Source organism: Heliangelus exortis, chromosome 14 (genome assembly GCF_036169615.1).
Source record: "Heliangelus exortis chromosome 14, bHelExo1.hap1, whole genome shotgun sequence".
Taxonomy (NCBI): domain Eukaryota; kingdom Metazoa; phylum Chordata; class Aves; order Apodiformes; family Trochilidae; genus Heliangelus; species Heliangelus exortis.
The window spans coordinates 9,657,033-9,681,637 of record NC_092435.1 but is presented as its reverse complement, the minus strand read 5'-3'; the positions used below and the strand labels follow the sequence as shown (position 1 = coordinate 9,681,637).

At 37.5% G+C, this 24,605-nt stretch overlaps 1 long non-coding RNA gene across 1 annotated transcript in view; it reads left to right on the top strand.

Moving 5' to 3' along the window:
• Positions 1-22,097, top strand: part of LOC139802313 (uncharacterized) — a 28,724-nt gene extending 6,627 nt beyond the window's left edge. Inside the window, exons 3-4 of the long non-coding RNA XR_011728560.1 lie at positions 6,625-6,688; positions 21,963-22,097. This is a non-coding gene — a long non-coding RNA (uncharacterized lncRNA). The remainder of the gene's footprint in view (positions 1-6,624; positions 6,689-21,962) is intronic.
• The last annotated feature ends 2,508 nt before the right edge of the window (positions 22,098-24,605 follow it).

Here is a 24,605-nt window from a genome sequence, read left to right as displayed (position 1 = left end):
AAATGTCCATGTCCCACCCAACAAACCTGGCTTCAGACACTGGCATCAGCAGTGGAAAAAGGGGGACTCTTTAGAAGTCCCACAGTTACACTTTGGTTACATCATCTTCGATGACACCTAACTTGGACTTAGCCAACAACAAACTTTAAAGTGAATTTGACAGAAGACAGGTATTTTCCAGCCTTTTAAAATTTATTTTTAAATTTAATTTTGTTTTTTAAAACAAATTATAGCTACAAGCACAAGTATATGGATGTCATTCATGATACCACAGAGAAGCAAGGAAAGCATTCCACCTTTAACTTAGTCAGTGAGGGTCTGAATAATCTCTTGAGTCAGTGCCAACTGTAAATATTGTATTTAGGTATTAGAAGGAGAAAAGGAAAATCTATCAATAAGGAATGAGAATGTCAAATTACCCACTTATTTTAAAAAAAACAAAGCAAAACAAGAAACAAAAAACCAACCAAACAAAAAACCAAAAACCAAGAATCTCCTACTTATTTTACTTACTTTATTTCCTTTTATTTTTCTAAGTGAGTAAAACCAAAACCAATACCTTATAATCACTCAGGACACAGGGAGGTGACTAATAGCTCACAAGTTGACAAAGAAACATGCAAAACAACTTCTGACTAACAAATATAACAGCAGTTATCAAAACTTGGAAAGAAATCCTCAAAAGTATGCGTAATTAAAAAAAAAAAAATCCTGTTCTCAGAGTTTATGGCTGATTAATACTTCGATAGGCTGACTTTGTTTAAACACAGAGGATGCCCACTGACATTGATCTGTGTATTTCTGAGGGACAGTAGGCACATGCTGCTGAGAACAAAGTTGTTTAGGGCATAGGTATGGCATTAAAAGTCTGCTATTTCTTCAAAGTTTGAAGCCAGCAATGCTGGGGAAAGTAAAAGGAAAAAGGCAGCAAAACTTGCTTTTGGCATGTCAGATTTTGGTGCTCTTTACTTCTCACAAGTAGTGGGTTTTTTTTCTGCAAACAGCCCAACTGATCACGTGGAATTATTGTCTCCTAAGAACACAAACATTGTCAAATGAGTGGAATGTCTTATATTAAGCATATAGATCTCTGATAACTTTTTAAAAAAACATGTCCAGGTATTATAAAATACCATTTATCATATTTATTCCTGTTCATATTTTCAACTGTTATTTTTCTTCCTTACCCAAGTATCTTCTTTGAGACTGTATAAAGATGCCTTACAATTTTGTTATACACCCATCTTTTGAGGCTTTTCTGGGTTTACAAAGGAAAGCAGGGAAACTTAAAAAAAAAATTAAATCTTTATGTAGTCAAGGACAAGGAAGATAGGCTGTGTGCTAACATAGCTGTCTCAATTTGAGGCAGGGGAATAAAAATGCCAGCCAGTTACATATGCCACATGGCTCTCTACTATATAAATCCTTACCACTGCTGAGTGCCTTTCCTATTGGATATAAGGGTATTAGCTGCAATTTGTCATTGTGGTATGTCAGAGAAGGAAGGCTTGCTCTTAAAATGCCACTTGGAGAGTAAACAGCAGCCTGCAGTGCGGGATTTGTTTATATCACTTCTGGTAGGATGAATAACACACTTAGAAAGATATACTGAATATGAAACATGGAAGTGTAAAAGTTGTGACTTGGGTTAAATCTGCCCTGCTGTTTCTGCCAGTACAAGTAGATGAAGCTCATGGATTTCAGGCAAAGCCAGCATAGGTCATTACTATATATCCCAACTAAAACCTTTTGCACATCAACTTGTCATGCTCTCTTTTTATTTCACTTTCCACTGAACTAGTATTTCTGTCCATTGCCTACAAGTCACCACCTGAAGAGCTAGCTGCATTTCAGTGATAAGAGAAGTGATTCCTGCTATCTGCACGTGCATTTTGACACACGTGTACAGATACACCCACACTGCAAGGTCTGAGGCCTTACAGACAACTGCAGAAAAGAATTCTGCATGAATGATGAGTTACATTAACACAGTATGCTCTCCACCCACATTCACAAAAAAGCCCTAAACAGTGTTAGCCTGCCTGTAGCTATCAGGAGAACGTTCAAGAAATACAAAAAACTCCACTCCAAGAAAAATTAAAAAAAAATCTCACCATGTACCTTCTAGTGTAGCACAGGTACTCTGGGATGCAACTGGAGACATCTCTGGATGCACCAGAGTGGAAGAAGCTCCTCTAATGATGCAGTAAAACTACAGCTGTACCACAGCATTGTCAATAATTACTGCCATCTAAGGCTACAGGGGAATTTAGTAAAGAGTCATACATATGTGAGCAAAAGGTATTTAAACCATGGAAGCATAATAGCTGTACTGACCTTTACACACCACTCCTGCTCCTTCACAGACCATTGCAGGCCACATGGCTCTGAGCAAAAATGGGACCAGCTGCTTCCACCCCACCTGAGCCACATTTAAAGAGGTAGAGACCTTCTGGGCACAAACTCAGACCTGGGCTTCCTCATCCCCTGTGGGGAGGCTGCAGCCCCTTCTCCTTTTCTTGTAGCCAATGAGACTGTTTCAAGCTAAAAAAAGTTAAGTGTGTTCTGAAATTTGGTCTAAACTTGAGTCTTCCCCCAGAACAATGCTGAGATGCAGCTGAAAACTTTAGACAGAAGTTTAGATACAGCCTTGTTATTTTTTAAAGTTTTTTCCTGCCTATAGCACAGCTGTGTGATTGTCCCTAAAGTGTTCTTTAATGTAAGTTTTCCATGGATACAAAGGATGCTAGCATGCAGGATCCCAGCAAATCTTTTTCAAAGCAATGTTGCCAATTCAGTTGTTTACATTTGCTGTAAAATTCAATCTGCAGCTCAAGGGCAGTAATTTGTACATTATACTAAGGTACTCAATTCACAAAACTCATGGGACAATTATGTTGCTGATAGCAGAAAGCCAGGGGAAGAAAAATGAAAGATACAATACAGTAACAGAAGAAAGCATTTCAAACATTATAAAATCCATTGCATAATGTGCTGCTCTATAAAACAACAGCTCTGCCTTCTCCTTGATCATCACCTCTGCTGAAGCACATTCTAAGCAGTCACTGTCATACTCTGTGCATCTCTGCAACACAAAGCAGTCCTTCCCTTCCAGGCTGGGAGGCTGCACAAGATTTTCAAACTTATAAATTGCATTAAAGTACCTAAGGTATACTGTGATACTATTGCTGGTAGGAAAATGCTTAAATACCACTACAGCTACAAGTTACTGCCTTATCAAATGGAAACTGAGCTTTATAGGGCTTCATAGTGCCTAAAAAACAGATGCAGATTTGTTTCAAATTTAGTCATGCATCTACCCACAAGAATTATTTTTAGAGAGTCATTCAGCAAAGACTAATTGAGCTGATTTACATTATACAAGAGCAAAAATCAAATACAACCTAATTAAAGATGTGTTGCTGTGTATATTGTTATTCAAAACATCTTAGACACTTATGATTCATTAATGGGATTTAAATGTTCAGATTTCAGAGCCATTGGTTAGAGCCCACCAAAGGAAACTGCAGTGTGCAAATCCCAGGAGTAGCAAGTTTTGCCACATTATTTTCCTAACATGTTTTACACAAAATTATTGTATGCCTTCCTTCTTCCAAGCAAAAAATACAACACCAGTCCCAAACCCACTGGAGTAAACTTTAATACAGAAAGGGCATGGAATGTTAATGTAGTTCAAAGGTGAAATTCAAAGGAGTAAGTGTACCACTGCTGTTCTCAGACAAGTTTATTATTTTATTATAGTTTTTATTGATTGCCATCATCACCCTATTGACTGACTGTATACTGTGTATGAGACAGCTCAGAAGAATCAATAAAGCTGTGGGTAAACTGTGGGGATCTTGGTGGGGAACAGGATCAATTGCTTAGTGATGCCTACAGAAATATATTTGATTTGTTTTCCACTTAGAAATAAATAAATAACAAGAGAAAAGATCTAGGTGCCTTCAGGAAGCTTACTTATATACCACATTAGAAAGATGTGTTTGGCAGTGTATCATTTCACAATGCAAAACAAGCAGTGAAGAAATTTATTCTGTAACACCCTGATGTCCCCTATAGCTTCACATCCTTGCTGTGAGGGCTTCAGAACACAGCAGGTGCTGTGGCCAGGGAAGGGAGCTCCCCTCCAAGAATACAGATCATCCTGGAGGCTATCCCAGGGACTTCATCTCCTTTATCCAGCATGGCTCTTACATTGATCACTATGGCCCATGTGATCCTGTGCTGCAAATGGACAGTGGATGTCACAGAATGATGGAAAGGAAGAGACCTCTGGAGGTCATCTTGTCCAACCCAGGGCCACCTAAAGCCACTTGCCCAGGGCCATGTCCAGAAAGCTTTTGATTAGCTCCAAGGATGAACATTCTACAACCTCTCTACACAACCTGTGCCAGTGCTTTGTCACCTTCAGTGTTTCCTCTTGCCCTGTCACCGGGTGCCACTGGAAGGAACCTGGATCCATCCTCTTCACACTCTCTCCTCAGCCATTTATATGCATTGACAAGATCTCTCCTGAGCCTTTTCTCCTCTAGGCTCTTCAGTCCCAGCTCTCTCAGCCTCTTCTACCATGAGAGATACACCAGAATCTCTCTCCTCTAAGTGATGGTGAGGCCAGAACCAGTACTGCACCAGTACTGCAGGTGTGGCCCCACTGATGCTGAGAAGAGGGGAAGGACCAACCTCCCCCAGCCTGCTGGCAACAGCTGTGCTACTGTTCAAATACAGACAGTCAGAATTAGCTTAGGAGACCAACTGGGGTCCCAAAATCTCTTTTTGACTGTTCATTTATTCCTTTTTTATTTCATTATATTTTTCAATGTCTTGTAATACTATGGCTTAGTCTTGAACAGAGGTTTTTGACTATAATGTAGTAGAAGAGAGAATACATCTGTAGAACAACTATGGTTTCTGTGCATATGGAATTATGCAGACATCTCAAGCATACTGGTAGATACTTGAATAAAAAAAAAAAAAAAAAAAAAAAAGAGATAGGATAAGTGAGTTGGTGGGGTTTTATTCTTTTTTCTAATAATACTGTCCTAAACTATGAAAAAAAATTAACTGAACTATTATTTTTCTCCTATAAGGTCTACCATGAGATTCTGAAGTGTGAACACATTATATTATTATTCCAAAATGTGGTAGCTCCTTCTTATGACAAAGAGTTTGATGTGACCAGAGAAAAAAATCCAATGAAATTATTGTTTAATTAAGACAAGCCTTTTTTTTAAGAAAAATAAAGAATGAATAGTCAAAACTTTAAAACTTAATTTTTTTAATATAAACCTGCAAAAAAAAAAAAGGATCTAATTATCAAGTAGTTTCACAGCTTCTGGATTTATCCTATATAAATGCAATCGATCTTAATGCTCCTGTGTCAAACTACCCTGTTTTCCTTCTCTTGTTCTAATGCCATATAAACATTGAAGATGTAACTCCTATTCCTATAGTGTGAAACTGAACCCACTCTATAGAGAGGTGTCCCACAGGGTAGGTCAGACTCCTGATGATTAAGCGAGGTACTGAAACTGTGTCCAGAAGAGATTGGGCTCTAAATCACCCATTATAAATCCAGGATTCCTTCCAACGGAAAGACCAGAGCCTGCATGGTGCTCTCAGGCCCTTCAATCTGGGCAAAGTAATTAGTTATGTTGTAGCTCAGGTGTGCAATCTAAATGCACTATGGCAGGGAACCATGTAATGGTATTTTATAGTCTGGGATTCATTTACCCAAATGAAAAACTTACATCTTCATGACCTGATGCACTGATCAACTTTTGTTCCATTCACTAGTCTGCCCAGCTCAAGTCACACCTACTGATTCCATATAATATACCCAGGTAGAAAGATTGTGTGCCACAAAGAGGAGACCATAGTGCCAGGTGGCATGAAGAGCACTGATCAGCAGCACAGAGCCTTTCAAGTGCAGCCTATAAGCTGTTAAGATCAAACCAAAAAAATGAGCAGCTTTTACTGCCATTCAAACTGCAGTGCCAGCTTAAAATAGAATCCAATTCTGGCTGCTATAGAGTATTTCAACATTAAAAGTTCTGTTAATAACATTCAACAATAATATGCCTTTAAGCATAAAAAATAGGTAAATCATTTATTAATACTCTGAGAAATTACTTCATTATTCCCTCTGATAACAAGTCTATTTTCCATACATTTAAGTAAGTATGTATGAGAGTATATCAAAGAAGGAAGCATCAGAAGGCATACGATGAAAATATATTGCTCACTAAATCCATCAAATGTCAGCTGCCATTCCAGCATTGCTGTAACAACACAGCAGCTAATTGTGGCACAGATTCTTCCTTATGTAAACCTGGCTTTGTCCAAGCAGAATGTCAAAATTTCCATTCATAATTTTAACACTACAGCAATGATTCCTACTTAGAATAAAATTACCATACAGCTCCACATTTATCATTTCATGGTGCTCTTCACATTTTTGATTCAGCGTTTATGAGCTTGCTTTTAGCTAGGAGTTTATTATTATCCATTTATAGAAAGCCAACAAAATAGTAAATTATGTATTTGAAAACCCTGCTGGCTGACATTTTTAAAGTTCATTGGACTTTTTTTTTTTTTTTTTAACAGAGTGGAGATTTGTTGCAAACACTCCAGATCTGATAACTGATTCCCATTTAGATGTCATTGAGACGTAAGTGCAATGTATTTTCATTAATATTTCATTGTGTAAGTGTTCCTTGCTTTGACATTGCCATCTTGTAGTTATTTGTCCTACATCTGAAGAGCAACTTGTAATCAGATAGTTATATTGGACCTCATTATCTGTCACCACACATTCTTAGTATAGAGAATGTTATTAAGTTATAATTGCTTCAGTTTTTTCCCTTACGGGAAGTTGAAGAACAAAACCTAACCATGTACAGACTCATTAAAGAACAAAAATAAGTCAGACAATAAGCATAAATCTGTCAAATACATCAAGGTTCTGGATTCAAAACTTTCCACTAAATAGAACCCATCTTCAACTAATAAATGAAGACAAGCTGCTCTTCAAAAACAACAGAGTATTTTGTGATTAATTTGTGGCTGTATGGCAAAACACTAAGTTTCTTTAAAACCAAATGTGACAACAGGAGATGCCTGGTAATTAAATTTACAGAAGTCAATGTCTTTTCTAAAAAAATTAAACTGGTTTTGCTTTTTTAATTCACCTCTCAAAAAGAGTACCAGGTATTTCAGGTGGGATTAATTAAATGTGTAATATAATGAACTGTGTAAATTTTAAGTTCCTCAACTTTCCTAAACTGTTGCTGCAATTAGGAGTGTAACTCAGAAATGCAGATGTAGTGCTGTATTTTTTTAGCATTCTCCCTAAAATGAAGTTTTGCACTGTGCTACATTAGGGTAAATGAAAGGCATAATCCAAAGAGTTCATTTAGAAAGAAGAATCTCAATTTGACTAATTGAAATGGAAAGTAATACATTTGAAGGTTTATCAGTATCAAGTTAATATTTGCTATTTAGAATTTCATAGGTAAACAAACCTTTCATTATTCATCATATATAAGGTTGGTACTGTTTTATTAGAGTTCCCAGTGAACTAGCAACTTGGCAGCAGCTGAAGGAAATTTTGAAGCCAAGCCACTATAGGCAAAAACCATTGCTGCACCTTTGCTGCATTTTCCATTCCCATTTTGAGGGCAATCTTCAGCCCATGTTCCTGCTGCAGGAACCAAGAAGACAGAGTGGGGCTGCAGCAGCATTCTCCCATTGTGAGCAGAGCACAATAACTGAGTTTTCCAGGTGCAAATTGGGTTTATATCATGCCTTTCTGTCCCTTCCTGCCTCAGCTCAGGTTGCTCCTTCTGTGAAGAGGAAGCAGAAGTCATAAAGCAAGTTGTGCTGACATTTTGCTGTCAACAAAATTTAAATATGCCATACAAATCCTGAACTGTTCCTGTATGGCTTCCTTTAAGTTTTCATAGAGGTATCCAGCCATTAAATATATTGCATTATATTTTCACTTTACAGTGTGCTATAGATTTTTGTATTCGCAGTAACTAACTGCATTGTGGAAGTTATTGAGGGAACAGCTGCAGAATTTGAATCCTGTGTGGGAATGAATTGGTGCTTCTGGCACAGGGGAAGGAATAAGAAGTGTTTGGGGCCTCTGGGAAGTTTCTGCTGAAAGAAAAACACTAAAATAATTTCAGTTGTTACCTTTAGGTTTCAGTCCCAAACCCAAGCTTCACTCCTCTGAAGCAATGCTCAACATTGTCTGCAGACTCCAACTGCTCCCTCTCTGAGGCTATATTTGCTCTGTTCTGATTTTTCCACCCCCTAAGGATCTGTACTAGATACTGCACAAGTAGGTGGTGAGGCACTGGGCTGGATGGCCCTTGTTCAAATGCAGTTCTGTTTAATCAGATGTGAACAGAAAACATCATCCCAATTGTCTTCTTTTCAGTTATTCTTATTATCATAGCAGGCTTGTATACGCTGTCACACGTATATTAAATGCCCCCAAGTACTTGCAGGGTAAAAACCAGTCTGTGGCAAACAGAAAGGCAAAACCAGTGGTGAACCATGATGGGGAATGAAGTAGGAAACAGAACAGAAAAAATGACTGTCTTTCATAGAAAGCAAATGGCGTTCAGCTGCAATCACACAAAAGCTGATTTTACCTTTACCAGCTTAAATCACAACCCACACCACTGAAATGAGTGACATGGCCAATATTGAAGAAGAGTCAGCATGAATGCAATAATGATAATATCCTCATAGTCTGAAATTGAAGTTTGTGAACACAGAAGTAAATCATCTTAATTTTACTGCCACATATTGGAAAAAACAGTATGTACCAACAGTCTGAGTACCTGGTGCTCTGTCCTGTCATCAGTACCCAAGGTACACAATTACAGCCCATATTGTGCCTACAGTGGGATCACATGCATATGTAATTGCAGTTTTTGTGCAATGACTGAGAATTTTCTTTTAATTTTTTTTTCCTGGGAACAGCATGCATCATTTCATATTTAGCTATAGATGATAATATTGTGGTACAAGATCACTTAAAGAAAAAGAACACAAGCATGAAAAATCATCTTTCTTAAAGAGATCTTGTACAAGAAAATAAGTACAAATATTAGAAACAATAAATATAAATAAAATTTTAAAATACTTAAAATAATTTTAAAAATTTAACACTTTGATGGATATTTCCAAGCACACTGCCTTATTATACGTCTGTTCCTCCTTTTCTGCTTTTTAAAGGTTCTTATTTTGACAGGAAAATGCCCCAGAAAGGACCAGAGATTCTCAACTTTTTTCTCAGGTTACTTTTTGCATACAGCAGAAACGTTCATCAAACGTTTCTCAAAAGGTGAAAAGTACTTTGAGATGCTGATTATACAGCAGGTGTTTAGCTTGATTTTTTGCACCTTATAGGTACTGTTCACTCTTTAGTCAAACTCAGTACAGAAAAGAAGAAAGCAGACCCAAGCTACCACTTCTAACAATTCCTCATACCAATTTTCAGACACTCTAGAAAACACTTTTTTTCTTTGGGAAGGGACATAACCCATCAATGATTCAGGTAGAGCTGAGCCACCTTTAGATTTATAAGAGAAAACAAAACAATTGGCATTTCAGTGTAGCAAAATCCCAGTTCTAGCATCGTGGAGTGTTTCCTCAGAAATTGAGTAGAATACTTCTGGGATCTGTTTCCTACCTTTATCCCACACAGACCTTTCAAAACACAGAAAACGTCATGTGGCAAACCACTTCCAGGACTGATTTTTATTTTGGCTCTGGCATCTCCCTTTGACCTTGGAAGAAATGCTTTATATATACATAGCAGAGCATACATCTTTTAGTCTTTGAAATGGGAGAAACAATAATTTTTTAATATTCATACTGTGCTCTTTAAATATATATGCAGAGCAGACTATTGCATGAGACTTTTATAATTCTTGATCATTTAACATATAGGTCACTAGAAAACATCCATAATTTAGATCCAATTTCCATCTTTGAAAGCCCAGAAAACACAGCTTCTGACACTGACTTGTATTGAAAAAGGTAGAATATCAGATACTATTGTACATTTATTTTGCAGCAATGATGCATGGCACTATTTCACTGAATTCTAGGAGTATAACTTCTGCTTTCCTTATCTTTAACTGTATTGATCTTATCACGTATTACAAATGGATCTGACAGACTGCTGTGATAAGGGCTACAGGGTTACTAGCCTAGCTTGTTTTGAATTCCTTGTAATGGTTAAATTTTAATTACTGGAGTTTGTATCATCTTTTGCAAATCTCTCCCGTGTTTTTGGAAAGCATGGGTTGAAAATAGTAACTCTGAGCTGACTGAACTACTTGTTTCAGCAGAAATGCAGTTTTCCCTTGGCCCTTGCTTTGCAAAGGAATTGGAAATTTGTCAGGATGAACTGTACTGAAATGAGATTCTTGAATTTTTCACTATGAGAAGACATTAAAATCTGACATTGTTATAAACCACTAAAAATCATCATTTGTACCCAACTGCCAATTTTCCCTTTGGAGTTTCCTGATAACATTACAAGCACTCTCTCTACACAGAGCATAACCCTGAAAGCCAGATTTCAATCACACTCACAGGCCTAGGAAATATCCAAGTCAGAAGATAAACAGATATATTCACATACCAAGGTAATAATGGATATAAATCTCGAGCTGCTTCCAGTGATTTCAGAAAACCAACTGCACTAATTAATAATTTCAACAGCAAAAAAATAAGGCCTACAAAGCCTAACAAAGCATGTAGGATGTTGTCATGTAACCCCTGAAAAAAAGAATTGTAAAATCACAAGATGGGCTTAAAGTAGACAATTTATTCCAGATTCCAGAAACTGTCAACAAACAAAATATTGCACCACTAATCAGATATCAGTTGTTGCCAATGTATTTGGAAAGCATTGCAAAATGAGAATGACTCAGCTGTGTATGGACTGGATTTTAGAGACCAGAGGCTCCCTCATTTCTATGGCAACAATTTGGTATAAATTTCAACAAGGAAATGCAGAGCAGACCCAACCTTCTTAGTGTGGATGGGGCCTTGACAATGGAAATCATGGTCAGTCTGCAGGGAGAGATGAAGGCAATCATGCCCTGCCTGGCTGTACACTGAACACTGCAGCAAGGAGGCTCAGACTGCTCTGGGGTAGATCTCCCTTTGGGCTCTACACAATGTACAGAACCCTAAAGTTCTTTCAAGTTCTGTAGCTTCTGTTCCAAGCTTTTATGTTTCTCCTTCCTGTAGATGTTTGCCACAGCCTACTTTACAGGTTGGGTAATACAGAGTTCCTCTGACAGAGAAAAAAGTTTTACAGTCTCAGGTTGGTTTTCAAGAACACAAAGGTGAGCAAGAAATAACTAACAACTTGATAGTTGAATATTCTGTGTTTTTAGCTTATTCAATGACAAATACTGGTCTTAAAAAAAATAAAATAAAATTGCAATTGTTACTCTGAGCAGCAAAATTAGACCAGGTACAGATTTTGAAATTTAACAGCAGATAAAATGCAATTCCTTCATAAAAAAGCCCAGCTTCTACTCTGCCTTCTGGCTCACAATATCTATATTCACTGCTACACAGATTTTGAATAGTAAATCTTAAACTTGTTTTGATCCCAGAAATGGAAGCTACTAATTTTTAAAGCTAAATGTGCAGTAGGACATGAATATAGTAAGGCAGCTCCAATTCCTTCGTCTCAGCCTTTCAAGCTTGCATGTAGCACAGGTGATCCTGGTTTTCACTGCCTGAGAAATCTATCTTGTTCTGCCATTTTAAACTGTGTTAGCAACAAGGTAAAGGGAAATGGGAAGCTGTTCTGGTATGAGCACATATTTCTGAAGTTGTGTTTAATACAGTGTCCACAGAAGACCCACAGTGAGTGTATGAATCAACACAGCATATGCAGAAAAATGTATCTTGCTCATCCTGGTAGAAATATGTGCAAAATGCAAACATGAGAAAAGATCTGGAAAGAAGCCATTCATGGATGAAAATAAGTAAAATACAGCTATTTTTATTGTGACTGCTGCTTTGCCAACAGAATTTATGGAGGACTTTGAGTCATAGCATCCATCATAGACAAATGCTGAAAAGACAGAAGATGGAACTGTGATGTTCTGGAAAAGCAAACGTTCAAGCACACCACATGAATTCTTTTTGCACACAGCTATTTTTGCTTTTCCTTTCTTCATTATTATGATAATAATCTGCAGCTCCTTATTCCCATTACTTCAAAGCCTGATTTTTAAAGGCTCCTTAATGTAGCATTTTGTTACACAAACACATTCAGACCCACTCTTCTTTCTTTGCATCTGCTGAAATACTAATCATATGCATCCTAAAAGCCCACATTGAATCTTGTTAATATTTGTGAGTCTTCTCATCTACCTATATGTACAGATTTGCTTTTAGACTTGGCAAGGTCATCAATGACCAGATCAGACATTGCTTAGCAATACTGCAAGGGTCAGATTGTAGTTTTCCTTAGAAAAACTGTCGTGCTGATAACCACACAGACTGCAGGATGAATCAAGCACACATCTGATTACTGGTGATAAGGAATCATAAGAGACATTTGTTTGATGGATAAATCCAAACACACTGGGAAAATGCACACTGTGAGCATGTTTCATTTGACTGTTTCCATCACACATGGTGCCTTTTAATTAAAGGATGCCTGAACAGACAAAGCAATGTTTGCTGGAGCTGATAGAAAAGATAGGTCTACCTAATATAAAATAGGACATTAACCATTATTAGGGAAAAGCAAACATCCAAATCCCTTTCTGTCTCTGTAGACAGCTTGTTTGAAGGTGGAACTACGATAATTTCCATTTCAAGGAGAGAAGAAGAAGAGTGGTATCTCTTTAGCCCCCAAACCTCCTAATACTGCCTTTGCTACCATCTCCATGTGGCCTGACCAGTCCTGCAGGACAGCTTGGTTAAGTTAAGCCTTGGCTCCAAGCCCCTTCTGTGGAAGACTGGACAGAAATGCTCTTCTGAGATGTAAAAATGTCCTGCTGAACACTTTGTTAACTGAAATTCCACACTGGTACTGTATGGAAATACAAGCAAGTATATCCTACAAAATTAAACTTGAAACAAACTCAGGAATGTGACAAAAGATGTGAGAACAATGGGTTTGAAAGAGATGTCAGTATAATTTATGAAGAAGTACACCCAAAAAACACCATTCCAAAACCTCAGGTAACAGTTCTCATGCATCTTGTCAAGAAGAGACAAGGACAAAATACTGCTTTTTAGCAAAGGAGTTCACTGTCCATTTTGATCAATGAACATGGAAAATGACAGAATGATAGAACAGATCATCTCATATCACTAATATCTACTCTCATTGAATATTTCTGTTTTCCATAACTGGACTGTGAAGAGAAGCAAACTAGGCAGCACTTCCTATGCTATCAGACTTCAAATAAAAAATGAAAGCAGTGGTTTTTATTCACTAACAGCTGTGTGGAATAGTGTATACTGATACTTATGTTTCTTCAAACTAACTTGATAGTCTTGGTGTTTGTAAACTGAGAAGCAATCAGATAAGTTTTCAACTCAGAAGATGTTTATGCACATAGAATAAGCATAACAAGAAAAGCAGTATGTAGGATGTATACATCCATGGCTCCTATAGCCCTCTTTTTCTTCTCAGGAAGTATCCTATTAACAGTATTACATTAATTATTTTGGGGAAATGGGCAGGGGTGGACACAAAGGAGATATCTGTTCTTTTACTTATATTACAATTGTTTTTCTACTGCTTTCTTGCCCTTTCTGTAGTGTTCTTATTCTAGACACTACCCTTACCACAAGATAATCAAAGGCCAAGCAGCCCCATGAATATGTCCACACACAGCTTCATGCTGCAAAGTTGTGCCTTTACAGGTAGTAAATTAACTTATCAGGGGAATATAAACAACCTTGGACTTGAGCACTATACTACAAGTAGTCTTTAAATCAAGTTATCATGTCAAATGATGCACATTTTTCTAAGACTTCGAGTCTCTAGGCTGTCGGATTTGCACTTTACTTTCTATTATTACTTTTTTATTAAGGAAACCTAAATCCTGTTGAGGAAGGCTTATTTGGGTTGAGCTGTCACCTTTAGCTTCAGAACATTAAGTCTTGACAAATGCTTCTTTTGAAGTCTGACACCTGTTTCTTTGGCATTTCCCACTTTCAGAAACTCACTAGACTACAATAATACTCAACACAGCAGAAGTAAAGAGAATGAATTAGAGCAGAAATGTTTTCAGACGTGGAAGAGCAGTACAAAAGAGCTCAGGTGTCCTCAGTAGTTTAGATAGGACCTCAGGAGAGCTCAGCTCAAAGTTGTGTATTATTTTTTTTTCTTTAATGGGTATCTAATGCCCACAAAACAAGCTGGATTAGCAGCCCCAGAGACCAGACAGTGCTATCTTTAAACACATACAGATCAGCAGGAGAAAGCAGGTTTCTTTGCAGACACTTTCAGAAGTTATAAGAAAGCATACTAAATTTTAGACATTTTTTTTTTACACCAAATACCAGGTATCTGCTCTTTTTGTAATTGAAATGCTTGAGGGGAATGCTTCTAACATACTCTGAGATGTGATTCTGTTAAATTTTCCTTTACGTTTGGTATCATGAAGATTTTGATGGTAATTTTCTTCAAATATTATCTATTTGAGAGGTCTACACTAGAAAGGAATCCATAACCCCACTTACAGAAATGAAAACAACTCTTTTGCTCTCCAAGCTTAGCTCAGATCTATAGGTTCAGATCCACACTTTATTTACCTCTGCCATGTATTTAGATACCATACCTATGTTTTTAAAGTTCATTCTGTAGAGTTTAAGGTATGAATTAGCAACAGAGACTGAGGAATATACAAATTAGGAACTGGACACTTGAATGAATGCTTTGGAAAAACCCTCTTCTGTAAATTTAGAAATCTGCTTTTAGTCTTACAAAATAGGTTCTATGCAATAAAAAAAAAAAAATTCAACAATAAATTCATTCTCTTTTTGTGAAAGATTCACCATGACGGAATAGATATTCGATCATATCCTGAAAACTGTGAGAATCTGTTAGATTTGTTTTATTGAAGAAAGGGATTTCAGAACCCCTTTGAAAACTAGATTACAGAAGCATTGCAATGATCCTTCAGTTCTATACTAAAACCTACTAAAATGTATACAAAACCTTTTAGAATAGTTCCCTAGGGCAGCAATCTTTCTGATCAAACTGACCATCTCTCAGGACTGTATTTTACAGCAATTTAAAGCAGTGCTTTTACCTACTGGGGATTTCGTTAGCAGGGCTGGCAGTATAATTTTTTTTAAGACTACATGACACATTCTTCATGACATTGTTTTAATCTTTTCCCAAATCTGCTAATCTCCAGGCAACCTGAAATATTCCACACAGGGCTCTGCCATGGAATGACATTTTGGATTTCACTTCAACATTTCAGAAAATTCTGAAAGACTAAGGAGCAAATAATTTTGTGGAAAAGACATGCAAGTGCTCAATGAAAAAGTGCAGAGCAGGGCTCCCCAGCTGGGAGGCAGCTCAGAGCAAACACACAACTCCTCACCCAGGAGGAGATGCAGCACAGCAGTGTTTGCTCACACCCACCAGGACCCTTCACTGCCATAAGCTCCACGGTCTTTACACTGCACTCAGCCTTTAGTCACACATCCTTAATCAGCCAGGCTGTGCAGAAGGAAAGAAACCCTTTCCCTGTGCAACTTTACACCAACAGCCATTGTGGCTGACAGAAAACTGTCCTGTCCAGCTCCTTGCCCCACGGCCACCATGCATGGCCAGCAGAAGGGTTTGTGGTCTCCCCTGGTACAGGGAGGGAAAGCTCTGTAGAGTTCATGTGCATGCACAGGATCCCAAACAACCACCTTGGAGCCTGGTGACAGGTCTCCTGGATGTCACACAGTACCAGCTGAACACTCCCACTCTACCACCTCTAAATGTTAACTTTTTAATCCTGTTTTGGTGTGTATGTATTTATAAACATGGAGAGGTCACTGTTCTTATTTATGTGGGTAGATGTGAAATGTAAATTTTTGCAGTTGGCAGATGCATACATGATAAAAACTGAGTGCATTAAAAAAAGCTAACGATGAGAAAATTACACAAACATATACACAGACGTATGCACTCCCTGTATATATTTATAGAACATGTTGAGCATCCCATCTCCTAAACTATTAATATATCTGAAAACTTTATGCAAGTAAAGAACATTATTAATTACCTGAAAATTTAGAAAATGCTGAAAAAAATCTCATCTTTATAAACTAGTGTTTTCTAAACTCAGTATTTTTCTATACTTAAATGACTAAAAGAAGTGTTGCATGTAAAATGTGAAAGTACACACAACAGTAAGTCTGAGCATGGCTACTGTAGGAGTTGTACAATGCTGATCAATAGCTATGCAACTGATGCTGCACTTTTATCTATGATGCTCATAGATCATTACAAGTTAAGAGCAGCACCAGTGCTGCTGCTGCTGAGGGGAATAACAGAACAACTCAGCCTCCCCATTTTATTGCTGTATTTCTAGTGGGAAACAAGTACTGAGGTCTTAGAAACCAGGTTGTTAAATTTATTCAAATATTTTTTTTTCACATCTTTGCAGGCATTCATTCCTAAAGATTTTTTCCCTCCTCTTAAAATCATGGTACAGATTTCCTTCAGGTGTTCACAGCCACAGCCATGGCATCTGAGCAGGGCTGGAAGATTGGTGTTGCAGGTAGGGCTGCAAGGACAGTTTCACCATACAGTTGTGAGCCTCAGCTTCTGCTCAGCACTGCCAGTTCTTAACTGGTGGCCTCACACTTCCCTTGCTGAACAGATGACTTAAAAGAAAAGTACAGCCCTGCACAAGAATGATCTGCAATGCATTTCATGCCTGAACACATATAACTGAAACTACTGAAATCATACTAGCCATGAGGAATATAATCAAACTACTGGTGTGAACAGATCGTTTTTCTGATTTTACAATGAAAATTAAAAAACAGGGATGCTGTAAAGTGTTAACACCAGCACTGGTGTTGTTACAGCCCAAATCACTATTCTGTTTTAAGGTATGTAGTTTGCCGGAAGAGATGCCCAAAATTACACTCAAAACTAGCAGTAAGCATAACCAAAACTTTTCTCATACTCCAGCCCCTAACAGAAGATGTTGGGATACAGAATTAATAATCAAACATTAATCATATCTAGAGAAAAAAAATAAACAACTCACACACAAATAATCCAAAAGCAAATAAATTGATCTCAAGCTTATGTTATTCTGCAAAGGATAAAATAACGAACCGTGGATTGAAGAACTGCTATCTCTCTGTCACAGATTTATGTAAAACATCTTTTCATTACCAGAAGGTTTTGGTACCTACATATTTATTTCTTTTGATATCCATAAAGATGTACATAAGACATCTCAATATAGTACTCACTAATGCTTGTTTGAATCACTAGGGAGGGTGATGGGCTCTGGAGGTAAAATGCATCCAGGAAGGTCTGGAAATGATAAGAGTGTGAAAAATGTGCAGCCATAAAATGCCAGAAGTGGAGAAGTAAGAGGGGAGGGCAATGAGCAGAGTAGCCTGGGGACCAGACCCAGGTCCTGGCACAGAAGCAAGACCCTCTCTGTGCCTCTGGCCAAGGGACAGGTGAGCCTAATGATTTGGCAAGGACTTGGAGCAGCTCCATAGGAAGAGGCAAGAATAATGGGGATATACCACCTCCCTTGGTGCTCGGGGCACCTGGAGGCAGAAAGACATCTGTCAGGAACATAAGAGCTGGAGCAGGACCTTAGCCACCCTTGGAGATAGGCAAAGGGGAAGGGGGGGGACCCACAAAGGCTCCAGGGAAAGGCACTGAGTAAGAGGAGGTGGAAATCAGGAAAAGACAATGCAGATGATAGGGGATCAGAGGCTGTTTGCCATTGACAGTGACCACAAACAGTCATATCTGTACTGGGGGACATGGAGAGTAAAAATAATTTTGGAGCTGACATTATCTGAGAGGACTAATGGCCAAGGGACTCAACGTGGTAGAAAACCTTTTATCTCCTATGACAACTTTGAAGATTTATACAGATGTGTCAAATCTGATTTTTTTTTTTTTTGTACTTGTAAATTAGTTTTGAAGTCTACACAACTTCCAAATAGCTACTGTTCATATGTATTATTCGTGTTTACGGTCATGTGTATCATGAATTGCAGTATATTTGAATTGCACATCTAGCATGAACTTGGCAGAGGACTTGCTGAACTAATAGACCCCTTACAAATAACAGCAATAAATCCACTTTATATTATAGAAGGTTTAAAATATTATAGTTGCTAAAAAGCTTATTAGTAAAGGTTGATTAACCCAGTATGTCCAAAGGAAAGTGAAAAAATATGTATATAAAAACATTGCATTGAACTATTTGTGATTTTACTAAATCAATGTAATACATAAGAAAGCACAGAAGTTGAAAGAAATCAATCAAAAATTAGCCAAAATCAGAGTAATATTTTGCCTATCATGATCATTCTGCTGCATTCTTAGTTCTAGAGCAGTATTTGCATGACATGCAGCTAGAGCTGAGTGCTTTGTAATGAATTTATTTAACCAATTGGCCTCTTTTTTTCTGTGACACACCCGTGAATAAACAGGTCACAATTTTCTTTATTCCTCATTCAAAGCTCTATGACAGTCCCTCCTCAAGCAACTTCACAGTGTTTGCATTGCTGGCATAGATATTCTAGATTTTGAAGTTGGGAAGGGTTGGAACCAGAGTTATGTAGTTGTGCATGGCCAAACACATTGTTTCTATAACCCAGCTGGACTCTTCTGAAGTAACTGGGTATAAATGCTCATGGAGAAAAAATTAGACTTTGCTTTTTGTGATCCTGAATGTAAAACCAATTCTCTGTGTGGATTGGTATCAATAAAATGCAGAAGAAACTTCACAGAAAGCTGCCACACAAAAGCCATGAGCACAGCTGAGGAATTAATGTAAAAATCTGTATGAATATTCATAGGGATTTTGTTGCAGTATGTTCTTAAACTAAATGTTACAAAACCAACTTCTTCCTTAGTAGATTCAGCTTTAGTCTCCTCACCTGTTCTTGATGGGGACACTTCAGCGGTTGGAAGGAAGGACAAGCAGCTCTTAATGGTCTGGAGTTCAGTCAGCCTAAAGGCATTGGGTTTCTATATTGTTTCTGGGCTTGGCAGTCAAAGGGTGAATATTCGGGAAGGCTCAAGCTGCAAGTGTAAGCATGGCTGCTCCTGGCAGGCTCACAGAGAGGCAGAGGGGAGCATCCTTCCTGAGCCAGCCAGCACCAAGGCAGCATTTTGCTGCTGCAGAATAAGCACTCACTTAAATATTTTGATGGCAAGTTTGTATTCTGGCTGAAGCACAGATTTCCACACCCCACCCTGGGGGGCAGTGCAGGAATACCTCCCTCACACTGCTCAAATGGAGGCACTGTGCACTCCTCTGCCCTCCCAGCTCTGCGTTTGGGTACCAGAGGGAAGAGAGGCAGCCCTTGTTTCCTATTAAGTTACCACAGTTTAGGTAGATTTCTGAGGGACTACAGGCTTAGAAAAGTCAAAACCAATTCCAAGACAGGTGTCTACTACTAAACAAATTATACTACTAGCAAGAACTTTCAAGATAGACAAAGTTAAACAACTAGGATAAAAAAAAATTAAGCCAGAAGTTATGTTCCACAAGCAGAAGTAATGCTTTAGGCTGTTTTGCATTAGTACATTCGAAGCACATTGTTTCCTAATCTACTTCAAAGAAATGTTTAGGGATTTTATTAACATAAAACAAGATAGTGAGAGCAAATTTGATATCAATTAACATACTAATTAAATGTCACTTAGTAGTTTTAGCAATTACTTGATATTTAATTAACCACTTGAATACCTTGGGAGATCCAGATTATTGTACATGTAATCAAAGGGCAATTCTGATGACCCTGTGGGTATATGCTGCATGTCAAGACAATCTGTGGATCACTACAAAAAGTGACTTCATGCACTGTGACCCCAGGTATGCTGAGCTCTGTGTACCAAAGAGATTAATTTACTTATTTTAATACACTAAGTACCAGTTAAAAGAGCTTAAACATACCTCAAGTGATTAGGGACCAATATAAACAATGTGAACAACTGACAAAATATCAAAATACTTCAATTCAAGCCACAATTTAAATTCATTCTGCAAAACTGTCTTGGCATTTACGGAACTTGTAATCACCATCAGGCCCTTCCATTTTTAGCACACAGCTCAGGGACTCAAGGGTAAGGAAAAACCATACTTTTACAAAGAACTTACTCCAGTAGTGTACAAATATGTACCCAAAGTTTTCTGGAAATTATTCACAAAGAGACACCAACTTTCACAGAAGCAAGATTTTTTTGGTAGACCATTTCTGTACTGTTTTCAGTAAAAAAAAAGTCTTAATCATTCACAAATCAGGCATGATCTCTATTGAACTGCCCTCTCCTACAGCCTCCTTCCTCCTACTCTTCTGGGAGCTGTGTCTGTGGCATTCAGCTCATGCTGTCACACTGCACCAGGCTGCCAATGACAACTCATGACAACCTGTAGTAGCCTCACTACTAGTGCAGTTCCAGGATTAGAGAATCAACACTCTCTTCATTTCTGTCACTTTTCCACATGGACATTAACAACTCAACTCTCAATTTTCATCTCATGTAAACCAAACATCATTCTCAACACTTTTGATTATCCTCTCATCTGCTGCATTATTTGTGCTTCGATTTCTCCCCATGTGTGCCAATATGGAAAAAGTGAGCAAAGTAACCTTTCTGTTCTCTCCTTAGCTCTTCCCCATCCTGCTACGTAAGAAAAAAGAACTTCACTCATTTTTTAAAAAATACAATCTTTGCTGTATTTGTGTTTTCAGTGATTTTTTCACTTCTTGTCTACGTCCCATTTCTAAATTCATGAAAGCTTCTTATTTACAATGGATCTTCAGATCCCTCTCTAATCACAAACTCATCCCTCCCACTCCTCACAATGTCTCTGCTTTATCCTTCAGAGGATCTTTGTCAATGCTCTTTCATTTATGAGTGGAGACTGCATGGATTTCTTTACAGTTCCTGTGGGGTCCTTTCTTGAGACAATCCATACCAACATAATCATCATACTGGGAAGACTGAAAAGTACTTGAATACTTTTAACAGGAATACTTGAATACCTTTAACAGGACTTGTAATTTAAAAGTATGAAGTGAGTTGATCTCATTCACAACTTCCAAAGGCTTTTTGTGTCTTACCTGTAGTCTCTTAAGCACAGTAGATTTAAAGGAAACACACAAAATGGTTTAGCATCTTCAGAGCTTAATTTTCCACCTAGATTTAAAAACAAAACAAAACAAAAACATCAAAATCTTCATATTCAATGAGACTGTATCAATGTCAATTAAATTCTCTATTAAGGACTAAAACAGATAATTCAATCAATTTTTTTTTTCCGTTTAATTAGAAGTTCCAAAGCAGGACAGTGCAAGCTAGTCAAATCCATTGAGGCTTTCAGTAAAACTTACTTTACATCCATCAGCTCCAAAATATGGATTTTTGAGCTTTTTTGCATTCAAAATTTAGATTTGCTTTGTTTTTACCCCAGTCTGAAATGGGAATGACTTTACATTCCACTTAAAGGAGCAGGGCTCTATTAGATGCTAGGAAATGCATGGACCAGGGGCTGAATTTTGTTTCCTTGCAAAGCAGAAAGCTTTACATCTTTACAATATAAATGAAACTCTGGTGCAGCAAGAAGAAGAGAAGAGGTATCAACTCATTTAGGCAATGCATCCATTTCTTACCTTGATTTTTCTTTGTCTAAATTTCTCTTCAGGGGATCTTGAGACCACTGCTGGAAGAGGAAAGACAAAACCACTGATGAACTTTGTCTCAGGAGAGTTCCACACTCATCAGCAAATCCAATCCTCCTCTCCCAGACAGCATGGCAGCAGCAGCTGCTGGCAGAGGGACTTACACCACCTGATCCCACAATTACCCCACTCCCCCAATTTAAATTAAGGCTCTATTTAATCTCCATTGTTGAACATCAGATATTGCAATCTTAAAATACCAATAATATCCTCACTATTGCTATTATATTAGCATCTGAAAATTATTTATTTCCATAAAGATGATAAGTACGGAGCATATTTTTCCACACTTAACAATTGGAAAATATAACTAAGCACAGGAAATAGAAGCAAAAATATAATCAAAATAACTGTTTAGGTAAATAAAAAACCTCACCTCATTCTTATATAACAATTTTTATCATTACATTTCAATTTACTTTACAAACAAGATCACTGTGACAGGTGACAGTTTTCTTGCATCATTCTGTTGGCATGCACACAGATGCTGTTAGCACAGCCAAGCTTTAAAAATTTCTCTTCTGTGATTGAAAGGCACAGAAAATATTTCCATCAATATTTGCCCAGAATTTCTGGTCACTCAAACATTATCCCCATTTTATTGTGAACTCATCATGTCACCAAAACCTGAACTCCTTCTTTATTCAGCATTTAAGACCACTTTAACTTACCTCAAAAGTACAGCAAGTGGATATTTACTTCAAAAATTGAAAAAAATAAAGCTCACACACTACTCAAGGACTTGCTTCCTTGCACACACAAGATACAATTCTCCCTCAAATAAGTGTTTATAGATAATAAAACCATTCTAATGATTATTTATCACATTATTTAAACTTATATTTACCAGTATGTATATACATTAATAATACCCTGGCAAAAAAAAAAAAAAAAATCACCCAAAAATTCACATTAAAAATTACCACAGGGGCTGATGATTTTGCCTGTAAGAAAGAAAAAGTAGTCTTTAATCAAAAAAGGCACAGTTACAAAAGGATTAATTTTGGATCAGAACATATCACAAGTCAGATGTTTTTCTGTCCCAGCTGAGAGTAGTAATTGGAAAATCTTGGTTTACACAAAAAAATCATTATTTTCTTCTGATCTGCCTTTCTTTCATGAAGCCTTGCATCTTCATCACCAATTATAATCTGAGAGATTAGGGGACTCAATATATACTAGATTAAAGGTTACCTATTATTACAGACAAGATTTAATTGCAATATTTACATAAACTCCTTATCAAGCATAGAGTTTAGCTGCTTGTACATATTCAGCATACTAAAAAGGGACAGGGTATTCATTAGTGGCACTATCGGAAAAAGTATAGCAGTAACCTAAAAACTCTGCTGTACAGCTTTTTTAAAAGAAGAAAATTAGGAAATGTTGGTGGTTGAAAAACAGTAGATTAAATCTTACTCCATTATAGAGAGTAAAAGTTAGCTTGATTGCACTGCTGTAAGAACTTCCTAGGGGAAATTAAACTTGATAATCTCAAGGTGTTTCCCAGAAGACGCCGTGCATTCGGTAATGTTCATTATAGTTTGCAGAATACCAGATAGAATTTTAAGTGAAGACTCCTAAGGTTTAATCAATATAGACATTCTAAATTGTTCACAGTATAAAGCCCTGATTATGAAACAAAGATGCAGTTAAAAGGGAAGCCACAGTACTATAGCTGTGGGATTTTTTTCCTGTATAAACTGTCTGGTTCACAGCTGAAGTGAATAGCGACTGCCAACTCTCCAAAACAATTTTTGTAGCAGCATCATGGAGTGCTTCATGAAGCTCCTGGGACTTCCACAGCACTCCTGTTTTCAGTGAGTGATTCTTAAAACCAGGTACCAAATACTCTGGAGATTACTTGTTACGAGACTTAAAACCTACACATTTCTATCACAAATCATCAAGAGGTTAACTATTACAAAACAGATTTTAAATACTTCCTTTGGAAGATCATGAAGAGTATGAAGATTGATTTTTAGAAAAAAAAAAATATTACCTACCTGCTACCTGTCCAAGTTTTAAAGCAAGAAATTAAAGAATATACAGCATAAACTGATAGTGGTGTTGTTATCATCTGGTGATATACTCAGAGGACAATCTGTGAAAGACTGAAATGACACATTAGCAGTTCAAAGCACAATGAAAATGAATCTTCAATTCTGATTAAATGAGTTTGCGGCATCTGTGGCATCTTCAGATACAAGAAGTTGCCAAATGGGTAATTGCAAAAATAATCCAGAGTAGCAGGTTTCAGTGATGGTAGGGAAAAGCTGCCTAAGAACAAATAATTTCAGCTAAAGCCGAGAGGATACTGACCCTCTCAAATCTTCAGTAGTTTGGACAAAGATCAAGGGGATTTTTTAGGACTAAGAGAAGGACCTGGAATTTCAAACCAAACGTGGCTGGACACATTTTTTTGAGCGAGCCAAGACAGGATTTATGGTTCTTCTCCATCTGGTGCTGGCTAGATGACATGTATTCAGCACAAAAGAGGGATGATGCCCCCTAATTTTATATGGGTACATATGTCTTTCTATTCCTTTGATATACAAGGGATAATGAAGCTTGAAGGGTCAAACAACTCCATCAGTAAGGGCCTA